This window comes from Nymphalis io, chromosome 23 (genome assembly GCF_905147045.1).
Source record: "Nymphalis io chromosome 23, ilAglIoxx1.1, whole genome shotgun sequence".
NCBI classification, from domain to species: Eukaryota; Metazoa; Arthropoda; class Insecta; order Lepidoptera; family Nymphalidae; genus Nymphalis; species Nymphalis io.
Window position 1 is genome coordinate 8,456,765 of NC_065910.1, and position 18,059 is coordinate 8,474,823.

Here is an 18,059-nt window from a genome sequence, read left to right on the forward strand (position 1 = left end):
AATTTAAATAAATCTCATGAAGTATATAGAGTTTATGTATATTGATGATCATATGATTGATAAGAGCTATGTATTTATCACCAATTCACTCGTCAATGAATACGTGCAAAAGGGGCAAAACATCTTATTTCTCCTGAGTTTGCGGCGCATTTCCGTTGTAGGGATTACTTAATACCGTAAAGTTTCAATGTGTTTAGGTGGTGGTGACCATTTATTCTATTAAATCGTCTGCTTTCTAACGTAAATAAAAATTAAAACATTTGATAATTTTCTAATGACCGTTTGTACCTATTTTCTGTAGGTTAAATGTATTAAATGAGTCTTTTTATATTCATATGTGATATGGCACATTGAAAAATAAAAAAAATGATCATTACCTTCTGAATAAATTTACACGTAGCAATCTGTAACAAAAACGAAATATATTAATTATGTTATTCTAATTCATTCTTTATTCACTTCGCTAATAAAAGTGAAAATTCCATGCAATTTATTTGAATTAAAGTTCTATGCGTCTATATTATCTCTTCATACGTTCAATTTTAAATATAACGTCACGGATCGACGACCACCCCTAAGCGAAAATATCTTAAAGAAAGATCAACCTTAATTCTATCTAGATAAGTTTTAAATTCAATTGTTAAATGTAAATTGTAATGATAGTTTATATCACTTGAAATTCAACTTTATATGATAATAATAAAGTTCAAATTCGTTATTGAAAATCAACGAGAGCGTAACAAATTGTTACTTTCGTAGGTGATATTTTGCGGTGATATCCGTGTGAAAAGCATAACGACCGGTGTATTGTAACTGTGATTTATCGTGAACTAGCGGTTGCCTACAGCTTTCCTTGTATTCGTTATGTAATAATATGGTGGCTTTTTAAATGATCTTTTTAATACAAGATATAAATAAAGAGAATACATGGATTTTATATATGAATAATAAAATCAAAATATACTTTATTCAAGTATATTTTATTAAGGTAATTTTACAAGAATAGATTAAATATAAAGCTACCACCGGTTCGGAATGTAGATTCTATCGAGACCGATACCGAGAACCGGTAAGGAATTCAGATATTCTGTTCAACAAACAAGTCACATCCAATCAAATCCAATTTGTCCAATTTTGTTATTTATCCAGCTTTGAAATCAACGAATATTAACTCTACGCTATTTTATGAAAGCGTAGATTGTCATTTGTTATATAAAAATATAAATAATAATAATAAAAAAATATCCTGGGACATTATTCACACACGGTCATCTGATCCCAAACTAAGCAGAGCTTGTACTATAGAAACCAGACAACTAATATAATTATAATGAAATTGGATTTTGTTATCATAACTATGCAATTTAATTGTGGGAGAAAAGTAATCACCGAGTTTCCCGTTGGTGAAACCGGTGATAGTTACATTACATATTTTAAAATAACGATTAAAACGTACTTATAGAAACCTACTTGGATAAATTATATATTTTTTTCACTAATTTGACGAGCCGGTTGGCGTGGTAGATACTAGCCTTTCACGCTGAAGGTTGTGGGTTCGATTCCCACCCAGGACAGACTTTTGTGTGCATGAACATGTCTGTATGTCCTGAGTCTGGGTGTAGTTATCTATACATATAAGTATGTATTTACAAAAGAAAAGTAATATATGTAGTAAATCAGTTGTCTGGTTTCCATAGTACAAGCTCTGCTTAATTTGAGATCAGATGGCCGTGTGTGAATAATGTCGCAGGATATTATTATTATTATTCTTTTTTTGAAAATTTGGTTCTATAGTAATCAAATGCTTGATATGTATACTACTGTAAAATGACGATTCGAAGGTCAACTTGAATATACTGTATCTTGATCATTTAAAAGATGTCGTTTAAATAATAAAAAAAATTAAAATGACACATTATAATAAAAAGAAGATTAATGCAAGCACGATGACAGTGAGGGAACATACAAGGAGTTTGAGGTAAATTGAAGGAATGTCGACTGCGCTGGTATGGCCATATTCTGAGACGTAACGATGATCATCCTATCAAAAAAGCCTTAAATATCCCGGACCGACCGCGGGGAAGAGGGCGACCACCCGCAACCTGGTGGTCAAACCTACAAAAAGAGGCCGAGAAAGAGAATCTGAGTACACAGAAAACCCAGAACAGAGCTCTCTGGCGCAGATGTACAAGGAGACCCGACCCCAGCTGAACTGGGAAGAGGGTTTGAACAAAGAAGAAGATGACAGTGAGGGAACAGAGTTCGTTCACCAAAGAGGCAATTGGATGCACACTACTCATTGGCAATATTAGAAATATCCCCCTTAATCATTCCTTACATTAACAATGTGACACAACCTTGGGAGCTATGTTCGTTGTTAAGACCCCTTTGTCCGTAGTTATACTGGCTCACTCACCTATCAAACCGGAACACAACATTACTAAATATTGGTATTTTGCGGTAAAATATGTGATTATATACAGAAACGGACTTGCGAAAAACACTTCCACCAAAAACAAGTTTATATTTCAACCTTTAGAATATTAACTAAAACCGAGAAGATTAACACGAAAAATTGTATATTAAGCCCATAATAATTTAACTCATAATACCCGTGCTACATTGGGTATAAAAACAAAAAGGCAACGCGTCTCGTTTTAATCTAGCAACCGAAACAAAACGACGTAACTCCGCAACATAATTGCAAGAATCATCGACGTAATTTAAAATTTCTATTAAAAATTTCTATACTTCATTACTATGGGGTACACGCCTACCCTTTAAAGATCACCGACCACGACACGTAGCGCAACACAGCGTAATAAATTATTTATTCATTTTGCGTTTTTATTTTCCGTTATCGGTACGATGTCAACGACTCGGTGCCTTTGTGCGACTAATTTATTTTCTTCGAAATATTAAAATATATTTAATTATGATCAAAAATAAACACACATTATATGTTTTGTCATTTTTTAATTTTTATTATTTTGTTGATGCCGAAATTTTCACTTCTCTATGGTTTTTTAAGTGTGTCTAAGGTTGCCTATAAGTGATCGCTGTAGCGATGAAGCTGGGGATCAATTTTACAAAAGAATTAATAAGAATTGTTACTTTATCGCAATCGAATCGTTTTCATACTCTTTAATTCAATTATCCATTGCTGACATTTTCTCCTCCTTCGTTTGCTTCATTACTGAAGGTCGTGCTTGTCCTGAAATGCTTTCACCGATGTGTCAACTAGCTTCCTTCACACCATTTTGACCTCGGCTTGTCTTAGAGCAGTCGGAATATTGAGTCCCGTTATATTTTGATTCTGGTCGGACCAGCGATTAGGTAATGTTAACATTTATGTCATTTATGTAATGACATAAATGTTAACAAATAAGTATGTTTTGATTTAACGGTATATGGTAACATCATATCGGTTTGGTAGCGATCCGAATTGATATAGAATAATCAAAGTTGGATTGGAATTAAATAAACGAACAAACGGAACGTATCGTAGCTGTAATTTTTAATACTATAAGTAGGCGGACAAGCAAACGGGTGATAAATGGTCACCACCGCCCATAGACATTGGCGATGTAGAATATTAAGCATCCCTTACATCGCCGATGCGCCACCAACCTTGGGAACTAAGATGTTATATCCCATGTACCTGTAGTTACAATGGCTCAATCATCCTTTCAACTGGAATGCAACAATAAGTATTGCTGTTTAGCGGTAGAATATCTAATGATTTGGTTGTACCCACCCAGACGTGCTTGCATAAGTCCTACCACCGAGTTATAAATTATTAGAATTGGTTTTCCGCTTATACGTACTTAATTTATTATTAATTCTGCGTTACGAAAAAAGTTTATAAATAAATTAAAAAATATACGTCATAATTTGTCTAGTTTTTAATTATGGGTATAAAATATACTTTTTTTTTTACACATGCCACTATGAGCACATGGGCACCCTGACGGTATGTGGTCACCAACGCCCATAGACATTGGCATTGTAAGAAATTTTAACCTTCGCTTACATCACCAATGCGCCACCAACCTTGGGAACAGAGATGTTATGTCCCTTGTGCCTGTAATTACACTGGCTCACTCATCCTTCAAACCGGAACACAACAATACCAAGTACTGCTGTTTTGCGGTAGAATATCTGATGAGTGGGTGGTACCTATCCAGACGAGCTCGCACAAAGCTCTACCACCAGTAAAATATACTATGTAACGTTAAAATTTTGTAATTTTTTCATAGCTTGAATTTAGCTATGTACTTTCACAACTACAATAGAAAGCCTGTAAAACTTCTATCGCAATTCAAGAGGCTTTTAAGAAGAGATATGTAGTTTATTTCAGAAAGTCATTTCATTGCGGGCTCTGTTTGAAGCTAGAACTTTTTAAATTCCACGTGTTTTATTTACTGAGTTTCATTGGCCAGTGAAAATAAATCAATATTTTGTCAAAAGAAAATAATAAAGTTGCGTTGCGCTACGATCCGATGGATACTCAACCTAACCAGCGCACACCGCGCCCACAGCTACACAGCGCACATATTAATTAGCTCATTTTAAACCTGTCTGTGTTTGAAGCATATAAGGTGTATTTTTAATAGGAAAATAATGGTGATTTTATAAAAAGAAAAAGTATCAGGCCTATACTTATCGTCGCTAGAAGAAAACCTAAAATTATGTATGCGAAAGATTTTTGTCCGCCATTTTTTATTAAATGTGAGTGTGTGTGTGTATGATTTGTAGTTTGAAATATTAATTATAATGAAGTATGAAATGTCTGCTTGTGTGTGGTTAATAACTGTAAGCTAATGTTACGCTTGACTGCCTTAGTCATATAAGGCCAGAAGTCGAGGTCTTGAGTTCAAACCCCAGGTCCGGCCGATAAAAAGTTAATGAGTTTTTCTGCTGTGAAATTTTGAGGAGCAGCCCGGAGTCTGGTAGTTGGATGTGTGTAAGATGGCCCAGTGGAACACTTGAACCTAATTCGACGATTGCGGGTTCAATCCAGGTAAGCACCACAAAATTTTCATCTGCGTAATCGGTGTTTATAATTCATCTCGTGCTTGATGCTGAAGGTAGATATCCTGATAAACTGCATGTGTTGAATGAAATTCTGACACATGTGTATCCCACCAACATTGGAGGTCCAAACCTCAAAAGAAGGGGGGGGGACCTTAGCCCAGCAGTGGGATTTACTGTTACTACAACTCTGTTTCAATTTGTTACAAGAATATTCTAATATTGCATAAAATATAAACGTCAGATGTAATTTTCTAATGTTTCACGCAATGTTAATACAATTTATCACATCAGCTAGAAAACCGTATGAGATAACATTAGAATTATTAATCGCTTCCGTTATTTTCGATACAGAATATCGCTTGAGACTATCTTTGGTATAATCATGTTTAAACATGTATTATAGACTTACTGACCACTGAATTTGTAATGATATAAATTAAACGATAGACATCTATTTTATTATGTGTTTTTTACGTAAGTTTCTATTATTGTATTTCTTTTAGAATCAAAAGATTTTCGATACAATCAATAAGTGTAATTCTTGTATATTGAATGAAGATTTTTGACTTTTGATTTTAGACTCAATTAATATGGAAATATGATTGAAATTAAATGCGCCGGTTACAATATTATATTATTGAAATGATAATTTTGTGCAAACCTTACTACCTACGTCTGGGAAAGTACCATCAGATATCCTACCGCCAAACAGCAATACTTGGTATGGTATGGTTACATTTAAAGGTGAGTGAACCAGTGCAACTACAAACAAAATCTTTGTTGCAAAGTTGCTGGCGCATTGGCGATTTAAGGAACGGTTACTTCTTACATTGCCAATGTCTATAGGTGGCCACTTACCATCTGGTGACCCATTTGCCAGTCCTACCTATTTTATAAAACACAAATGAAAATGTATAATAATTTGTTCATATTGATTGCGTGATAGAGAGAAGTAAAGCAGAACTATGACGCATTTAGAACAAATATAACCGTGGTATTTACATTTATAAATAAGAGTTTCATGGCGTTGCGTGGCGTTTTGTATACGATATTGTCATTATAAAATGCATTAATGTAACTAATTGCTAATTGCACCAGCGAATATCATAATAGTATTGTATGAGCCCGTTTTTAATTGGTTAATAAAGTTCTTTTAAATAAATTATTTTCTGTTTAGCCATGATGGCTTAGTGGTTAGATGACGTGTATGTTCGACGATTCCGAGTTCGGACCCGGACAGGTAAGAATTAATTTTCAATAACTTAATCTGTATTTATAATTAATTTCGTGCGAGTCGGTAAAGCCGAGATGGCCTAGTGGTAAGAACGCGTGAATCTTAACCGATGATCGTGGGTTCAAACCCGGGCAAGCACCACTGAATTTTCATGTGCTTAATTTGTGTTTATAATTCATCTCGTGCTTAACGGTGAAGGAAAACATCGTGAGGAAACCAGCATGTGTCTAATTTCATTGAAATTCTGCCACATGTGTATTCTACCAACCCGCATTGGAGCAGCGTGGTGGAATAAGCTCCAAACCTTCTCCTCAAAAGGGAGAGGAGGCCTTAGCCCAGCAGTGGGACATTAACAGGCTGTTACTGTGTACTGTGTGAGTCGGTAAAGGAAATCATCGTAGGAAACCTATACGTGATGGGTGAAAATCTGCAACCCATATCGGAGTAGCGTGGTGTGGTAAGTTCCTCCACTCAGTAATATTGAAGAGATGAATAGAATTAATAGAAAAAAAAATTGTTAATGTTTTTAATAATCCTTTAACATAAAATGAACATCAGTGTTTTGAATTGCAGACTGCATTCGTCTTCCTCGACGTCAGACATCGGCTTTAACCACGGCGAGTTTCTATTTTTAGATCAGTTCCCACTTTTTGTTAGAAAAGTAATTTATATACTTGTATTATAAATCAGATAATACAAAGATGAAATGTTTTGCATTGCTGTGGTTTATTGTCTATACGTATTTATCCATATCAATTGTTTCTATTGACACTAACACAATACATCCTATCAAAATACGAATGGGAAAAAAAAACAATAAAAAGCTTGAAAAAAAAAATACAAATGTGTGTTAAATATTGCGAAAGCAGCAAATTCTTCCAGATAACCTAAAGATGTATATGTAATCATAGGATAACTAATTAACAGATTAATTAATTTTATTTGGTGGTAGCACTTTGCGCAGACCCCTCTGGGTACATACTCCTCATATAGTCTACCAACAACAAAAATACTTATTGTTGTGTTGCGGTTTGAACTGAGGGAGCCAGTGTAATTACAGGCACAAGGGAAATAATTTATTAGGTGCTCAAGGTTGTAGGTACATTGACAATGTAATTTATTGTTAATATTTCTTACAGTACTAATATTTATGGGCGGTGATCACCACCAATAACACGACATTCATCAGTAGTGTAAACAGTAGCATTTATATTGTAGAATTGCTTCCGTACACTTCCTAATAAAAATAGCCTTTATTTATGATCACCGAATTCAGTCGTATATATATTATATATTAATTTTATGTAACGTATGTTAATACGATTATAATGAATTATGATAATAAATCAACGTAATAATGCAATGACCTTATATAATACCAATAAATAAAATTATTTAAATTTATCATATATATACTGATTTATAAAAATATTATAAAGGCGACAGTAACTCCGTCTGTATCGCTTTCACGGCTAAACCACTAAGTCGAATTTGATGAAATATAGTATCAGGCATGCTGGAACTCTAAGAAGAGACATAGGCTATATTTTTTACCCTTACACCTACAACTCCTCCTCCCAAACGAGAGTAAAGTTTATAAATGTGAAAGTGAGTTTGTTTATTTGTTTGTTACGCTTTCCCGTCTTAACTACCCAACCAATACGTGAACAATCATCACTATCATGACAACACTGTCATATTATTTCCTACCTGCCGACTTCATTCAGACAAAATTCTTACAAAGCTATCCCTCCCATTTCATCCCTTTAAGTTGAAATTTCCAATGCTCATCACAAAATAAACCAAATTTCATCTGTTGATATAACGAACGATTGTATAAGTAGAGTATGATTATATTGTAACAGAAAATAAACAGATTATGTATTCATAATACATAATGAGATGCATATATGTATATGTAATGATTCATATCGATGCTTTAAATGGCTTGGAAAAAGACACAAGAAACTATGATGGTAAAGCTTAAAATATTCAATTTATTTCTATGGTATGCGTAATCAAAGGCGATTATTGCACATCAATTGTAAATTATATAAAACTAGTTTCTGCTCGCGACTTAGCCCGCCTTTAAAGCAGTACTTGGTATTGTTGTGTTCCGGTTTGAAGGGTGAGTGAGTCAGGTACAAGGGACATAACATCTTAGTTCCCAAGGTTGGTGGCGCATTGGTGATGTAAGCGATGGTTAACATTTCTCACAATGCCAATGTCTATGGGCGTTGGTGACCACTTAACTTCAGGTGGGCCATTTGATCGTTCGCCTACCTATACTATAAAAAAAACGTAAATAAATAAACAAATAAATTCACTCGCATTTATAGTATTAGTAAGGATGTTGCATGTAAAATCAACGAAACATAGCCCCACGCTTATTTATCATATATAGTCTTCTTCAGCCTTAATCATCTATGTATTCTATAATACATATTATTATTAATTCTCATTAAAGGAATTTTTTATATTGATTTACAAGATGTGTAATAATATCAGTTTATAATTGATAGGAACACGTCTATCACACGATTCAACGATATATATTTTTTAATTTATACTATTTACTTTACATATTTTATTTTATTTCATTTAGGTGGTATTGTATTGTATCTACTCCTCCATAAGTTATATAAATCTGCATTAAGAAGTAACAGTCCCCTTCCGCTTATGGTATGTAACAATATGTTTTCTCTTTTTTATAACAATACCGAATTCTATCATTCAGTAACAGCCTGTGAATGCTGGGCTAAGGCCTCCTATTCCTTTTTGAGGAGAAGGATTGGAGCTATTTCCACCACGCTGCTCCAATGCGGGTTGGTGGAATACACATGTGGCAGAATTTCAGTGAAATTTGACACATGCAGGTTTCCTCATGTTTTCTTTCACCGTCAAAGACGAGATGAATTTTAAACACAAATTAAGCACATGAAAATTCAGTGGTGCTTGCCCGAGTTCGGACCGACGATCATCGGTTAAGATTCACGCGTTCTAACTACTGGGCCATCGCGGCTCTTAATTCTATCATAAATCATTCTTAATAAAAATATCTGTACATAGTGTTTGTGTGTAAGCTATGTAATTTTAAGAAATGTATGATTTACATAAATATGGTTTTGATTTGACTGTTTTTATTAAAATGTAAGAAAATCAACAAGACGGGTAGTCAATAAATTATAATTTAAAGTAGGGTTAAGTGTTTTTAAAAGGGCGGTGTAAATTGATTTGCTCGCAGTTCGTTTAGGTGGTATTTATTACATTGGTAGCAAAATCAACTAAAGGTAAGATTGTTGTACTGTCTTTATATTCACTGTATTAATGTATAATGTTATAATGTGGTTTACAAAAATGTGGTTGGTGTCTTGTTTTATTTAAAAAAGGATAACAGAATTTAATATATGTGTGTGTGTGTGTGTGTGTGTGTTTGTGTGTATACGTATGTGTGTATTTTATTTAAATTTATTTATTTATTATTGTCTAAGAAATTATTAATCTTGTAAATGTCAGTATAGCAGCGTTTGGTGCGATGGTAGCGATATATAACTCCGCATTCATTGGAATACAGCCTTAATACGATGTTTCAATGCGGGTAAGTTTCTTTGTTGTACTGTTTTTGGTTGAAATATAAATATGTTCTGTAACATGCAGGTACCATTACAATGTTGTGCTTTAATGCAGGCCGCAGCTGTTATTTTTTTTAATTTGCAAATTTAAACACCTATTGTGAGCAAACGTGGATAGGATTATTTATCTATACTGTATATAAGCTTTACATGCATTGAACCCATGATGTTTTTTTTCACTCGGCGGTGAATGAATTCTAAATAAAAATTCAGCCAAATAAATTGAGAGGTGTTTGTCCGGGTGTCAACGAGACTTTTTTTAATTCATTGGATCCAAAAAGGTTTTTCGAAAATAGTTTTTAGTGTAACATTCTCAACGTTAAAAGTCATGTAAACAAACCAAATCTCTAACTAGGCAATAGTGTAAGTTCATTGATCTCTTACTTAACACCTTAACACTTCCAAAGGGCACTACCAAATTTAAAGTGTAAAGTAAACGCTTATAACGCAATAAGATAATACAAATTATCAGTTCCAATTTCAAAGTTATTGGTCCCAATTTTGTTCCAAATTTAAATAAAAAGTTAAATTTGTAACATGCTTAATAGGATATATCTAGGCTAGTCATTAGTAAAAGATAACAACAGTCGTAGTACTGTAGAATTTATTTTGAGATTTTATACAAAAGAATCGAAAAGAAAAATGGGCAAACACTTTATTTGAAAATATATATTAACCAAAAACCGAGCAATTTTAACTTATGCCATTTTGTCCCTTACCTGAAATTATATTGTAGAACTGTCAATGCGAAAAGATGAAAGTGTCTAGTTATATAGTTTCAAATAATTTTAGATTTCGACAATAAGGTCATTGAACTTATAGCATCAAATGACGTCATGGGAACCTCAGCTTTCTGTATCGAGAAATGTCCTATCACTTAATTAATATGCACAATGTGTATTATGAACAATACTTATGGCATTAATATGCACGGACGCCATAGCGACACAGCCGCCATATTGATTATAGTGCGTGGAAATAATTATGGTTTCGCCGGATATAATGCTACGCAACATAAATGTCTATCCCTCTTAGCAAAACGGTACACCATTAAGGATAATGGTGTACCGTTTTGCTAAGAGTAAATGAGAGAGAATAAAGTCTTAAATTTTTTTTATATTATGTTTTTATTTAAAATATACGAGGCGATATAACGCTCTGTGTAGTGGATAATTAATCTTAAGAGTTTTCAAATTGCCGTAACAAAAATTAATATTTTAATGAGTATATTTTTGTTAGATAATTGTATTTATTTAATTATATTTGAATTTTATCGTATATAGTTTATGTAATTTATTTGACGAAAAGATAATGAGATTCTCGGTAGAATTTACAATTCGGTATGATGGAACTTTAAATTCAATTTAATCCGGTAATCTGACGAAAAAAAAGCACTTATACTTAAGGTACTATTATTTATATTAATAGTTATTAGAGCTAACTTATATAAAGAATATTTTGATTTGGTTTCAGAATTTTATACATGTGTTTACTGGTGGTAGAGCTTTGTGCAAGCTCGTCTGGGTAGGTACCACCCACTCATCAGAAATTCTACCGCATAACAGTAGCACTTGGTATTGTTGAGTTCCGGTTTGATATATGAGTGAGCCAGTGTAATTATAGGCACAAGGGACATAACATCTTAGTTCCCAAGGTTGATCGCGCATTGGTGATGTAAGCTATGGTTAACGTTTCATACAATGCCAATGTCTATGGGCGTTGGTGACCACTTACCATCAGGTGGCCCATATGCTCGTCCGCCTTCCTATTCTATAAAAAAAATAACTCCTATATAATAAAATACGATATATTTATTGGTTTGTCTATCATTATCATGATGATGTGATTTTTATTTTATTATTGCATGAGAACATGAAACGCTTGTCACGTTAAGATTCTAGTACTTATATAATAATACTTCTGCCGTGGTCGTTGCTCGCATGTGAGGGGGAGAGGTGTTAGGTACCTTATGTCCTTATCTGACAACGTGTATGCAAAATTTCACGAAAGCGTAACAAAAACTCGCACACTTTCACATTTATAAAATTAGTAAGTATTATATACTAAAAAATTCTCCGAAACGCCGAAATGGCCCAGTGGTTAGAACGCGTGAGTCTTAACCGATGATCGTAGGTTCAAACCTGAGCAAGTACCACTTAATTTTCATGTACTTAATTTGTGCTTATAATTCATCTCGTGTTTGACGGTGAAGGAAAACATAAAGAGGAAACTAACTCTTAAGTAACTAACTGCGTGTGTCTAATTTCACCGAAATTCTGCCACATGTGTATTCCAACAACCCGCATTGGAGCAGCGTGGTGGAATAAGCTCCATACCTTCTCCTCAATAAAAAAGGAAAAAAGACCTCCTCGGTTTTTGTCCAGCAGTGGGACAGTCACAAGCTGTTATCACCCCTAGACCGAAACGCGCTGCATCTTGTTGCATAAGTTTTATGTTTTTTTTTTTTTTGTAGAATAGGAAGGTGGACGAGCATATGGGCCACCTGATGGTAAGTGGTCACCAAACGCCCTTAGACATTGGCATTGTAAGAAATGTCAACCATCGCTTATAGCCAATGCGCCACCAACCTTGGGAACTAAGATTTTATGTCCCTTGTGCCTGTAATTACACTGGCTCACTCACCCTTCAAACCGGAACACAACAATATCAAGTATTAATAATTATTAATAACAATATAATATATGTCTATTGAATTTCAACATTCAACAGAAACGTTCTGGAATTAAATATTTGGATAATAAAAATTTGTGCCTTTGATGTACTCGAAGATGATTTTGTTTTATGACAAAAATATCATCATTCATTTACGAATATATTAAGATATGAATTTCTGTTTAAATAAAACTACTGAGTTTAAACAGACAAGATGCCTCCTTTTTTATTAGTAAGTATATTTCATCCCAGATAATACACAATCAATTTTAATGGACAACATTTAATAAGTTCACAAAACAAAATATGTATATTTTAACATATAACAGAAACACATTTCAAAGTAGTTCAATTGTCAACCTACTTTACTTACAAATGTAAGTGAAAAAACAAAATCAAAACTTTTTGCACTTTGTTAATTGCTAATCGAATTGCGTTGCAATTCTAAAACGGAAATAAACCGTTTCATATCTGATTTGTAATCGATTTGAAAGTAAACGAGGAAATCGTATGTGAATGAATTAACTGTACAATAAAACTATACTAAATGAACTGACAGCTGAATTTAATATGGAGTTAATCTTGGAAATCTTATATAACCAATAATCATTCTTTTTCCTCGCATCAACAATGTGCCACCAACCTTGGGAACTAAGATGTTATGTCCCTTGTGTCTGTATTTTTATTTATCCGTTTATAGACCAATACAAAATTTAACATATTTACATTGGCTCACTCACCCTTCAAACCGGAACAGAACAACACTAAGTTTTATTATTTAGCGATTAAATATATGAAGACCTGTCCAAATGAGTTTGTAGAAAGCCCTACCACTAAATGCTGTAAAAAACTTCATTTGAGTTTGTACAAAGCCTAGTAGAGCTTGTAATGTACTACACTTAATTTTAAAATTGTTTTTTTAAGTTTGGTTTTTTAGGTTCAGCCGTTGGTACTTGGGGATTCCAAGCACCAACTGGTGTTACAGATTTAGCTAATGTTGGAGTTTTGTGAGTAGCCATCTCTGGTTCTAAAGCACGTCAAACAAACATTGTTTACCGCTGAGGATGCCAACATTTTTCTATGGCAAAGACAGGAGTAAATATAGCTGCTGAAGCTATGAGTTAAAGCAGAACTAACAGACTTTTACAATTATTATTATATAATATTACAACATTATTGAATTAGATTGTCCGTAAAATTTTCTATTCGTTAAGGTAATTTTGAACTAAATGTAATAAAGATTGTAGGTTTTTGTTTTCGATCCAATTCAACGCCTATATCATTTATTGTGTTATAAATGTTCAAGACGATTTGATCCACGCTAGTTAAGAATTCGCTGTCAACTCATAGAAATACTCTTGAAAATTTTGTTTGTATATGAGCTTTTAGCCGTTGACCATTTTTATTTGCTTGGCGTTTCGTCATAGCTTTTGTCATTGTCATGAGCTTATCCCTGATCGACTGTGCGAGTTGCTTTTATTTAGATCACATTTTAATTTCCAACATAATATATATATATCATTTTAATTAAAATATATTAAAGTTCCTGTCTTTTTCTATCGAATGTCAATTACTGATGTCAGAAAGAGAAATATTGGTGTGTTACATTCAGCATCTATATGAGACGTTTTTATGCCCGTGATATAAATATAATATTTCTTTTGTTAAATAAATCTAAGTTCATAAAGTTTTTACTCGCCTTAACCCTTTCAGAGCTTACGCGGTCATTACGACCTATATTAGTCAAGTGTCGCTTTTTATTCCCATTTCTTTCACATGCCCTTCACGACGATGCCTTCTTGATGATGATTAAGTAGTTTTATTTTTAGAATTATCTCGTTACCCGTGTATAATGGTTTAAAGTGAGGTCATTTGTAAAAAATAATGTGCAATGGTTTGAAAAATGTAAGGTTTTAATGTAATAACATGTTCTGTGAAGCGTTTGCTTTGGAATTACCAATTTGTTGTTAAATGGACGAGAACTCTCGGTCTGTCGGTTTGCAATTCTTGCTACTTTATCTCTGCCATTTATGGTTCGGTTATTAAATTTTTTTAGATTTAAATTAATTGTAAGCATTTTATAATATTCATTTTATGATAACATATTACCTTAATGTAATCTTAGATCAATAGTACAACAGAAATGTTCTGAATGGAATTTAAATATTTGGATACTAAGCTTTGGATAGTTCTATGAATCCAAAGACGATTTTTTAGATTTATAAAAACAAACATCGATTTACGATTAAGAAATTAATTTCTCTCAAATTTAAATTTTATATTTTTAATTTAATGTATTTTATATCATTTTAATTAAACATAGGTTTTCTACACTTCTTATGTTCGGGGTCGTTTCGGCACTATAAAACATTGCCAGGTTAAAAATCATCCATAATATATTTCACTTTTCCTTAAACGAAAAGCAAAAGTATCGCAAAGTAGTCATTTTACGACTTATAGATGTATAAATAGTATCATTTGAAAATGAGCTTTATGCGCTTACAATACAGTCTGTATTATAAATAAAAACGTATCATTATGAGCCGCTTGTTGTGATATTGTGCGTGTGTGACCCTATACAAAATTATTCATATTCTGTATTCGAAAAATATTATATACCTTATTACGTATGCCATAGAGATTATTGTTTCTGATATTAAAATATAATCGAGTTCCATTTGTTTCTTTGTATAATTCATAAGTATTTTGTATACGAGATTCCTATATGACACATCATAGCAATCACTCTTCAAAAAATGGTGAGCAATAATAAAGGAACGAAGATAAACTTATTTATAAATGTGGAAAAGGACAAACACATTTACATAAGTTAGTAAATTGTATATAAAGAAGAGAGATGATTAGTTATATAAAGTTCCTACCTAAGCTTTTTGAAATCATCAAGCTATTTTACTGCTGATTGTGGATAGAAATACACACTAGCATTTCATCCCTCACATGAAGGTTTCCTCACGATGCTTACCTTCACCACCAAGCACAAGGTGATGTATAAACAATGTTATGGAGTTAAATTAATAATGTTTATAATATATAAAGTTTTATCACTTTTGTTATATACTCTTAACGCAAATATGAAAAATGTAATGTATGTATGTATGTATGTATGTATGTATGTATGTAGGTATGTATGTATGTATGTATGTATGTATGTATGTACGTACGTACGTATGTACGTATGTATGTATGTATGTATGAATGTGTGTGTATGTGTGTCTGTATGTGTGTGTGTATGTGTGTGTATGTGTGTGTGTATGTGTGTATATATGTATGTATGTATGTATGTATGTATGTATGTATGTATGTATGTATATATGTATGTATGTATGTATGTATGTAGTTAGTTTATAAAGACGAAATATTAATATATATTTTTGTACAATATTGATACGGCCAAACGAATCGAATCGAATCGAATTCGACGATTACTAGCGTAATAATGATTCAAAGTGATTCTATTAAAGATATTTCAATTAAAAAGGAATGTTATGCTGCAGAAAAGGCTGCAAAGGAGCAGATAATGTCCCTTCCCTCTCTCTCTCCAATGTCAATTATATTATTATTTGAATCATTCAAAAGTGATTAATTTTCACATTAAGGAGAAATCATCAAATTAACAGACAAACAAAACATATATATCTAAGAGAAGACAATGGCTGACCTATTTCTTGTCCTCCGTACGAAGGCGTTAGAAAGCGCTTTTGTTGCACAATACCACTCTTAGCTTCCGTATACAATGATCGAAGCATGTTTCAACTTTTCAGAATATATTAAACATGCAATTATAAAACTTATTCATTTAATATAAAGTTGATTTTTGGTTAAAATGTTTAGTGTGACATGTGTAAAGCTGTGACGAATTGTATGAGTTTTTGTCACAAGCGATTAATGCTTTAACCTCAATTTTGTATTTACCGTAACTTTTATTTGACTCGTATCGATTTTATTGACTTTCTTCGGATATCCTTGACGTCGTTAAATTGTAAATAAGATATACTTACTTGACGTCGTTAAATTGTATATAAGACTTATTCCTGTTTATTGCAAAAAGTCTTATCCGACTAAGAATTTTATTTTTACATATATTATTTCTCTTTTTTTTTTGTTGGTGAAAAAAGAAAGATGCTAAAGTGGAAGGTAACTGGTAACCTCTATCCATACAGTATTATGGATAGAGGTTACCAGTACCAGTATGTGGTTTTTATGATATAGGTAGGCGGAAATGTGTCAACTAATGGTAAGTGGTCACTAACGCCCATAGATATTAGCATTGTAAGCAATAATAACATCAAATTGTCAATGCGCTAATAACTTTGGGCAATTAGATGTTATACCTCTAATTACACTGGCTTACTCACCCTTCAAACTGACATACAAAAAATCTAAGTAAAGGTTTGGCGGTAGAATATAATGACCCACTTATTGTATTCTACTGCCAAACAGACGGGCTTGCACAAAGCCCTACCAAGTAAGTAATATCATCTTACGCTGTAAACATGAGATAATTTAAATATTATACTTTATCAAGTATCAAAACAAGCAATGATATATTTCTCTATTCATATAGTCTAATGATGTCATCAATTAAAAACATTTAATACGAGTAATTTTTAAAATTTTATTAATTTCGTGTTAAAACATGTTGTTTTAATCCAATCACTATTAATATAAAATATATTTAATAACCAATTACATTATGACACATTTTGATTTTAATGTAAAAATCTAATTTAGTATAAACCAAGTTATAAAAAAAATCGCTCATAGCAAACATACCAATACAAGTAGGTCATTAGAAGAAACGACTTTCTGTTTTCGTGACACATTAAATCGAACTAAATTGAACCTTAGATTGGTGTAATAGAGTCTAGATCACAGTGCGTTGATGTTTCATCTCATTGTGGCACGTGAGTATTTAATTAAGTAGCATTATCTTGTTTATAATAGAATGTGTAGGTTGATACGGTAATTATGCACCCGTTGATATACCGACATTGCTGTTTAAGAAATGTTAATAGTTACATGTCAAATAAATGAAATAACAATAAGAATTAAATTCCATACAAATCTATGTATATAAAATATACATAGATTATTATAAAACTAGTTAATTGTCTAGAAAAATTATTTACGTTTTATCTACGTATTTATCTACCTCGAGGAAGGGGTTAATTGTGACAAATTTCAAATAAATCAGGCAGATAGTTTAGGAGATCTCGTGATCAGTGGTATTTCAATTATATATATAAACTCACTGACATATGAACGCAACGCATAGCCCAAACCACCATTTTGCGAAACAAAATTTTGCATACACGTACCTTATACATAGTAGGTCACTAAGAAAAGATTTTTAATAATTTAATCTCTAAGGTAAATTAGAAAGAGGCCGAAAGTTTATATGAAAACTCTTCATTTTTAAAGAATGAGTTACGAAAATGGTATTGAGCAATTCAGAATTATAA

At 32.6% G+C, this 18,059-nt stretch overlaps 1 protein-coding gene across 1 annotated transcript in view; it reads right to left on the reverse strand.

The window, feature by feature from the left end:
- The window catches only part of LOC126777512 (uncharacterized), a 123,566-nt gene that overhangs the window by 52,936 nt on the left and 52,571 nt on the right, over positions 1 to 18,059 (reverse strand). The window contains exon 3 of the mRNA XM_050500536.1: positions 378 to 404. The gene's annotated coding sequence lies outside the window, so the exon portion shown is untranslated. The remainder of the gene's footprint in view (positions 1 to 377; positions 405 to 18,059) is intronic.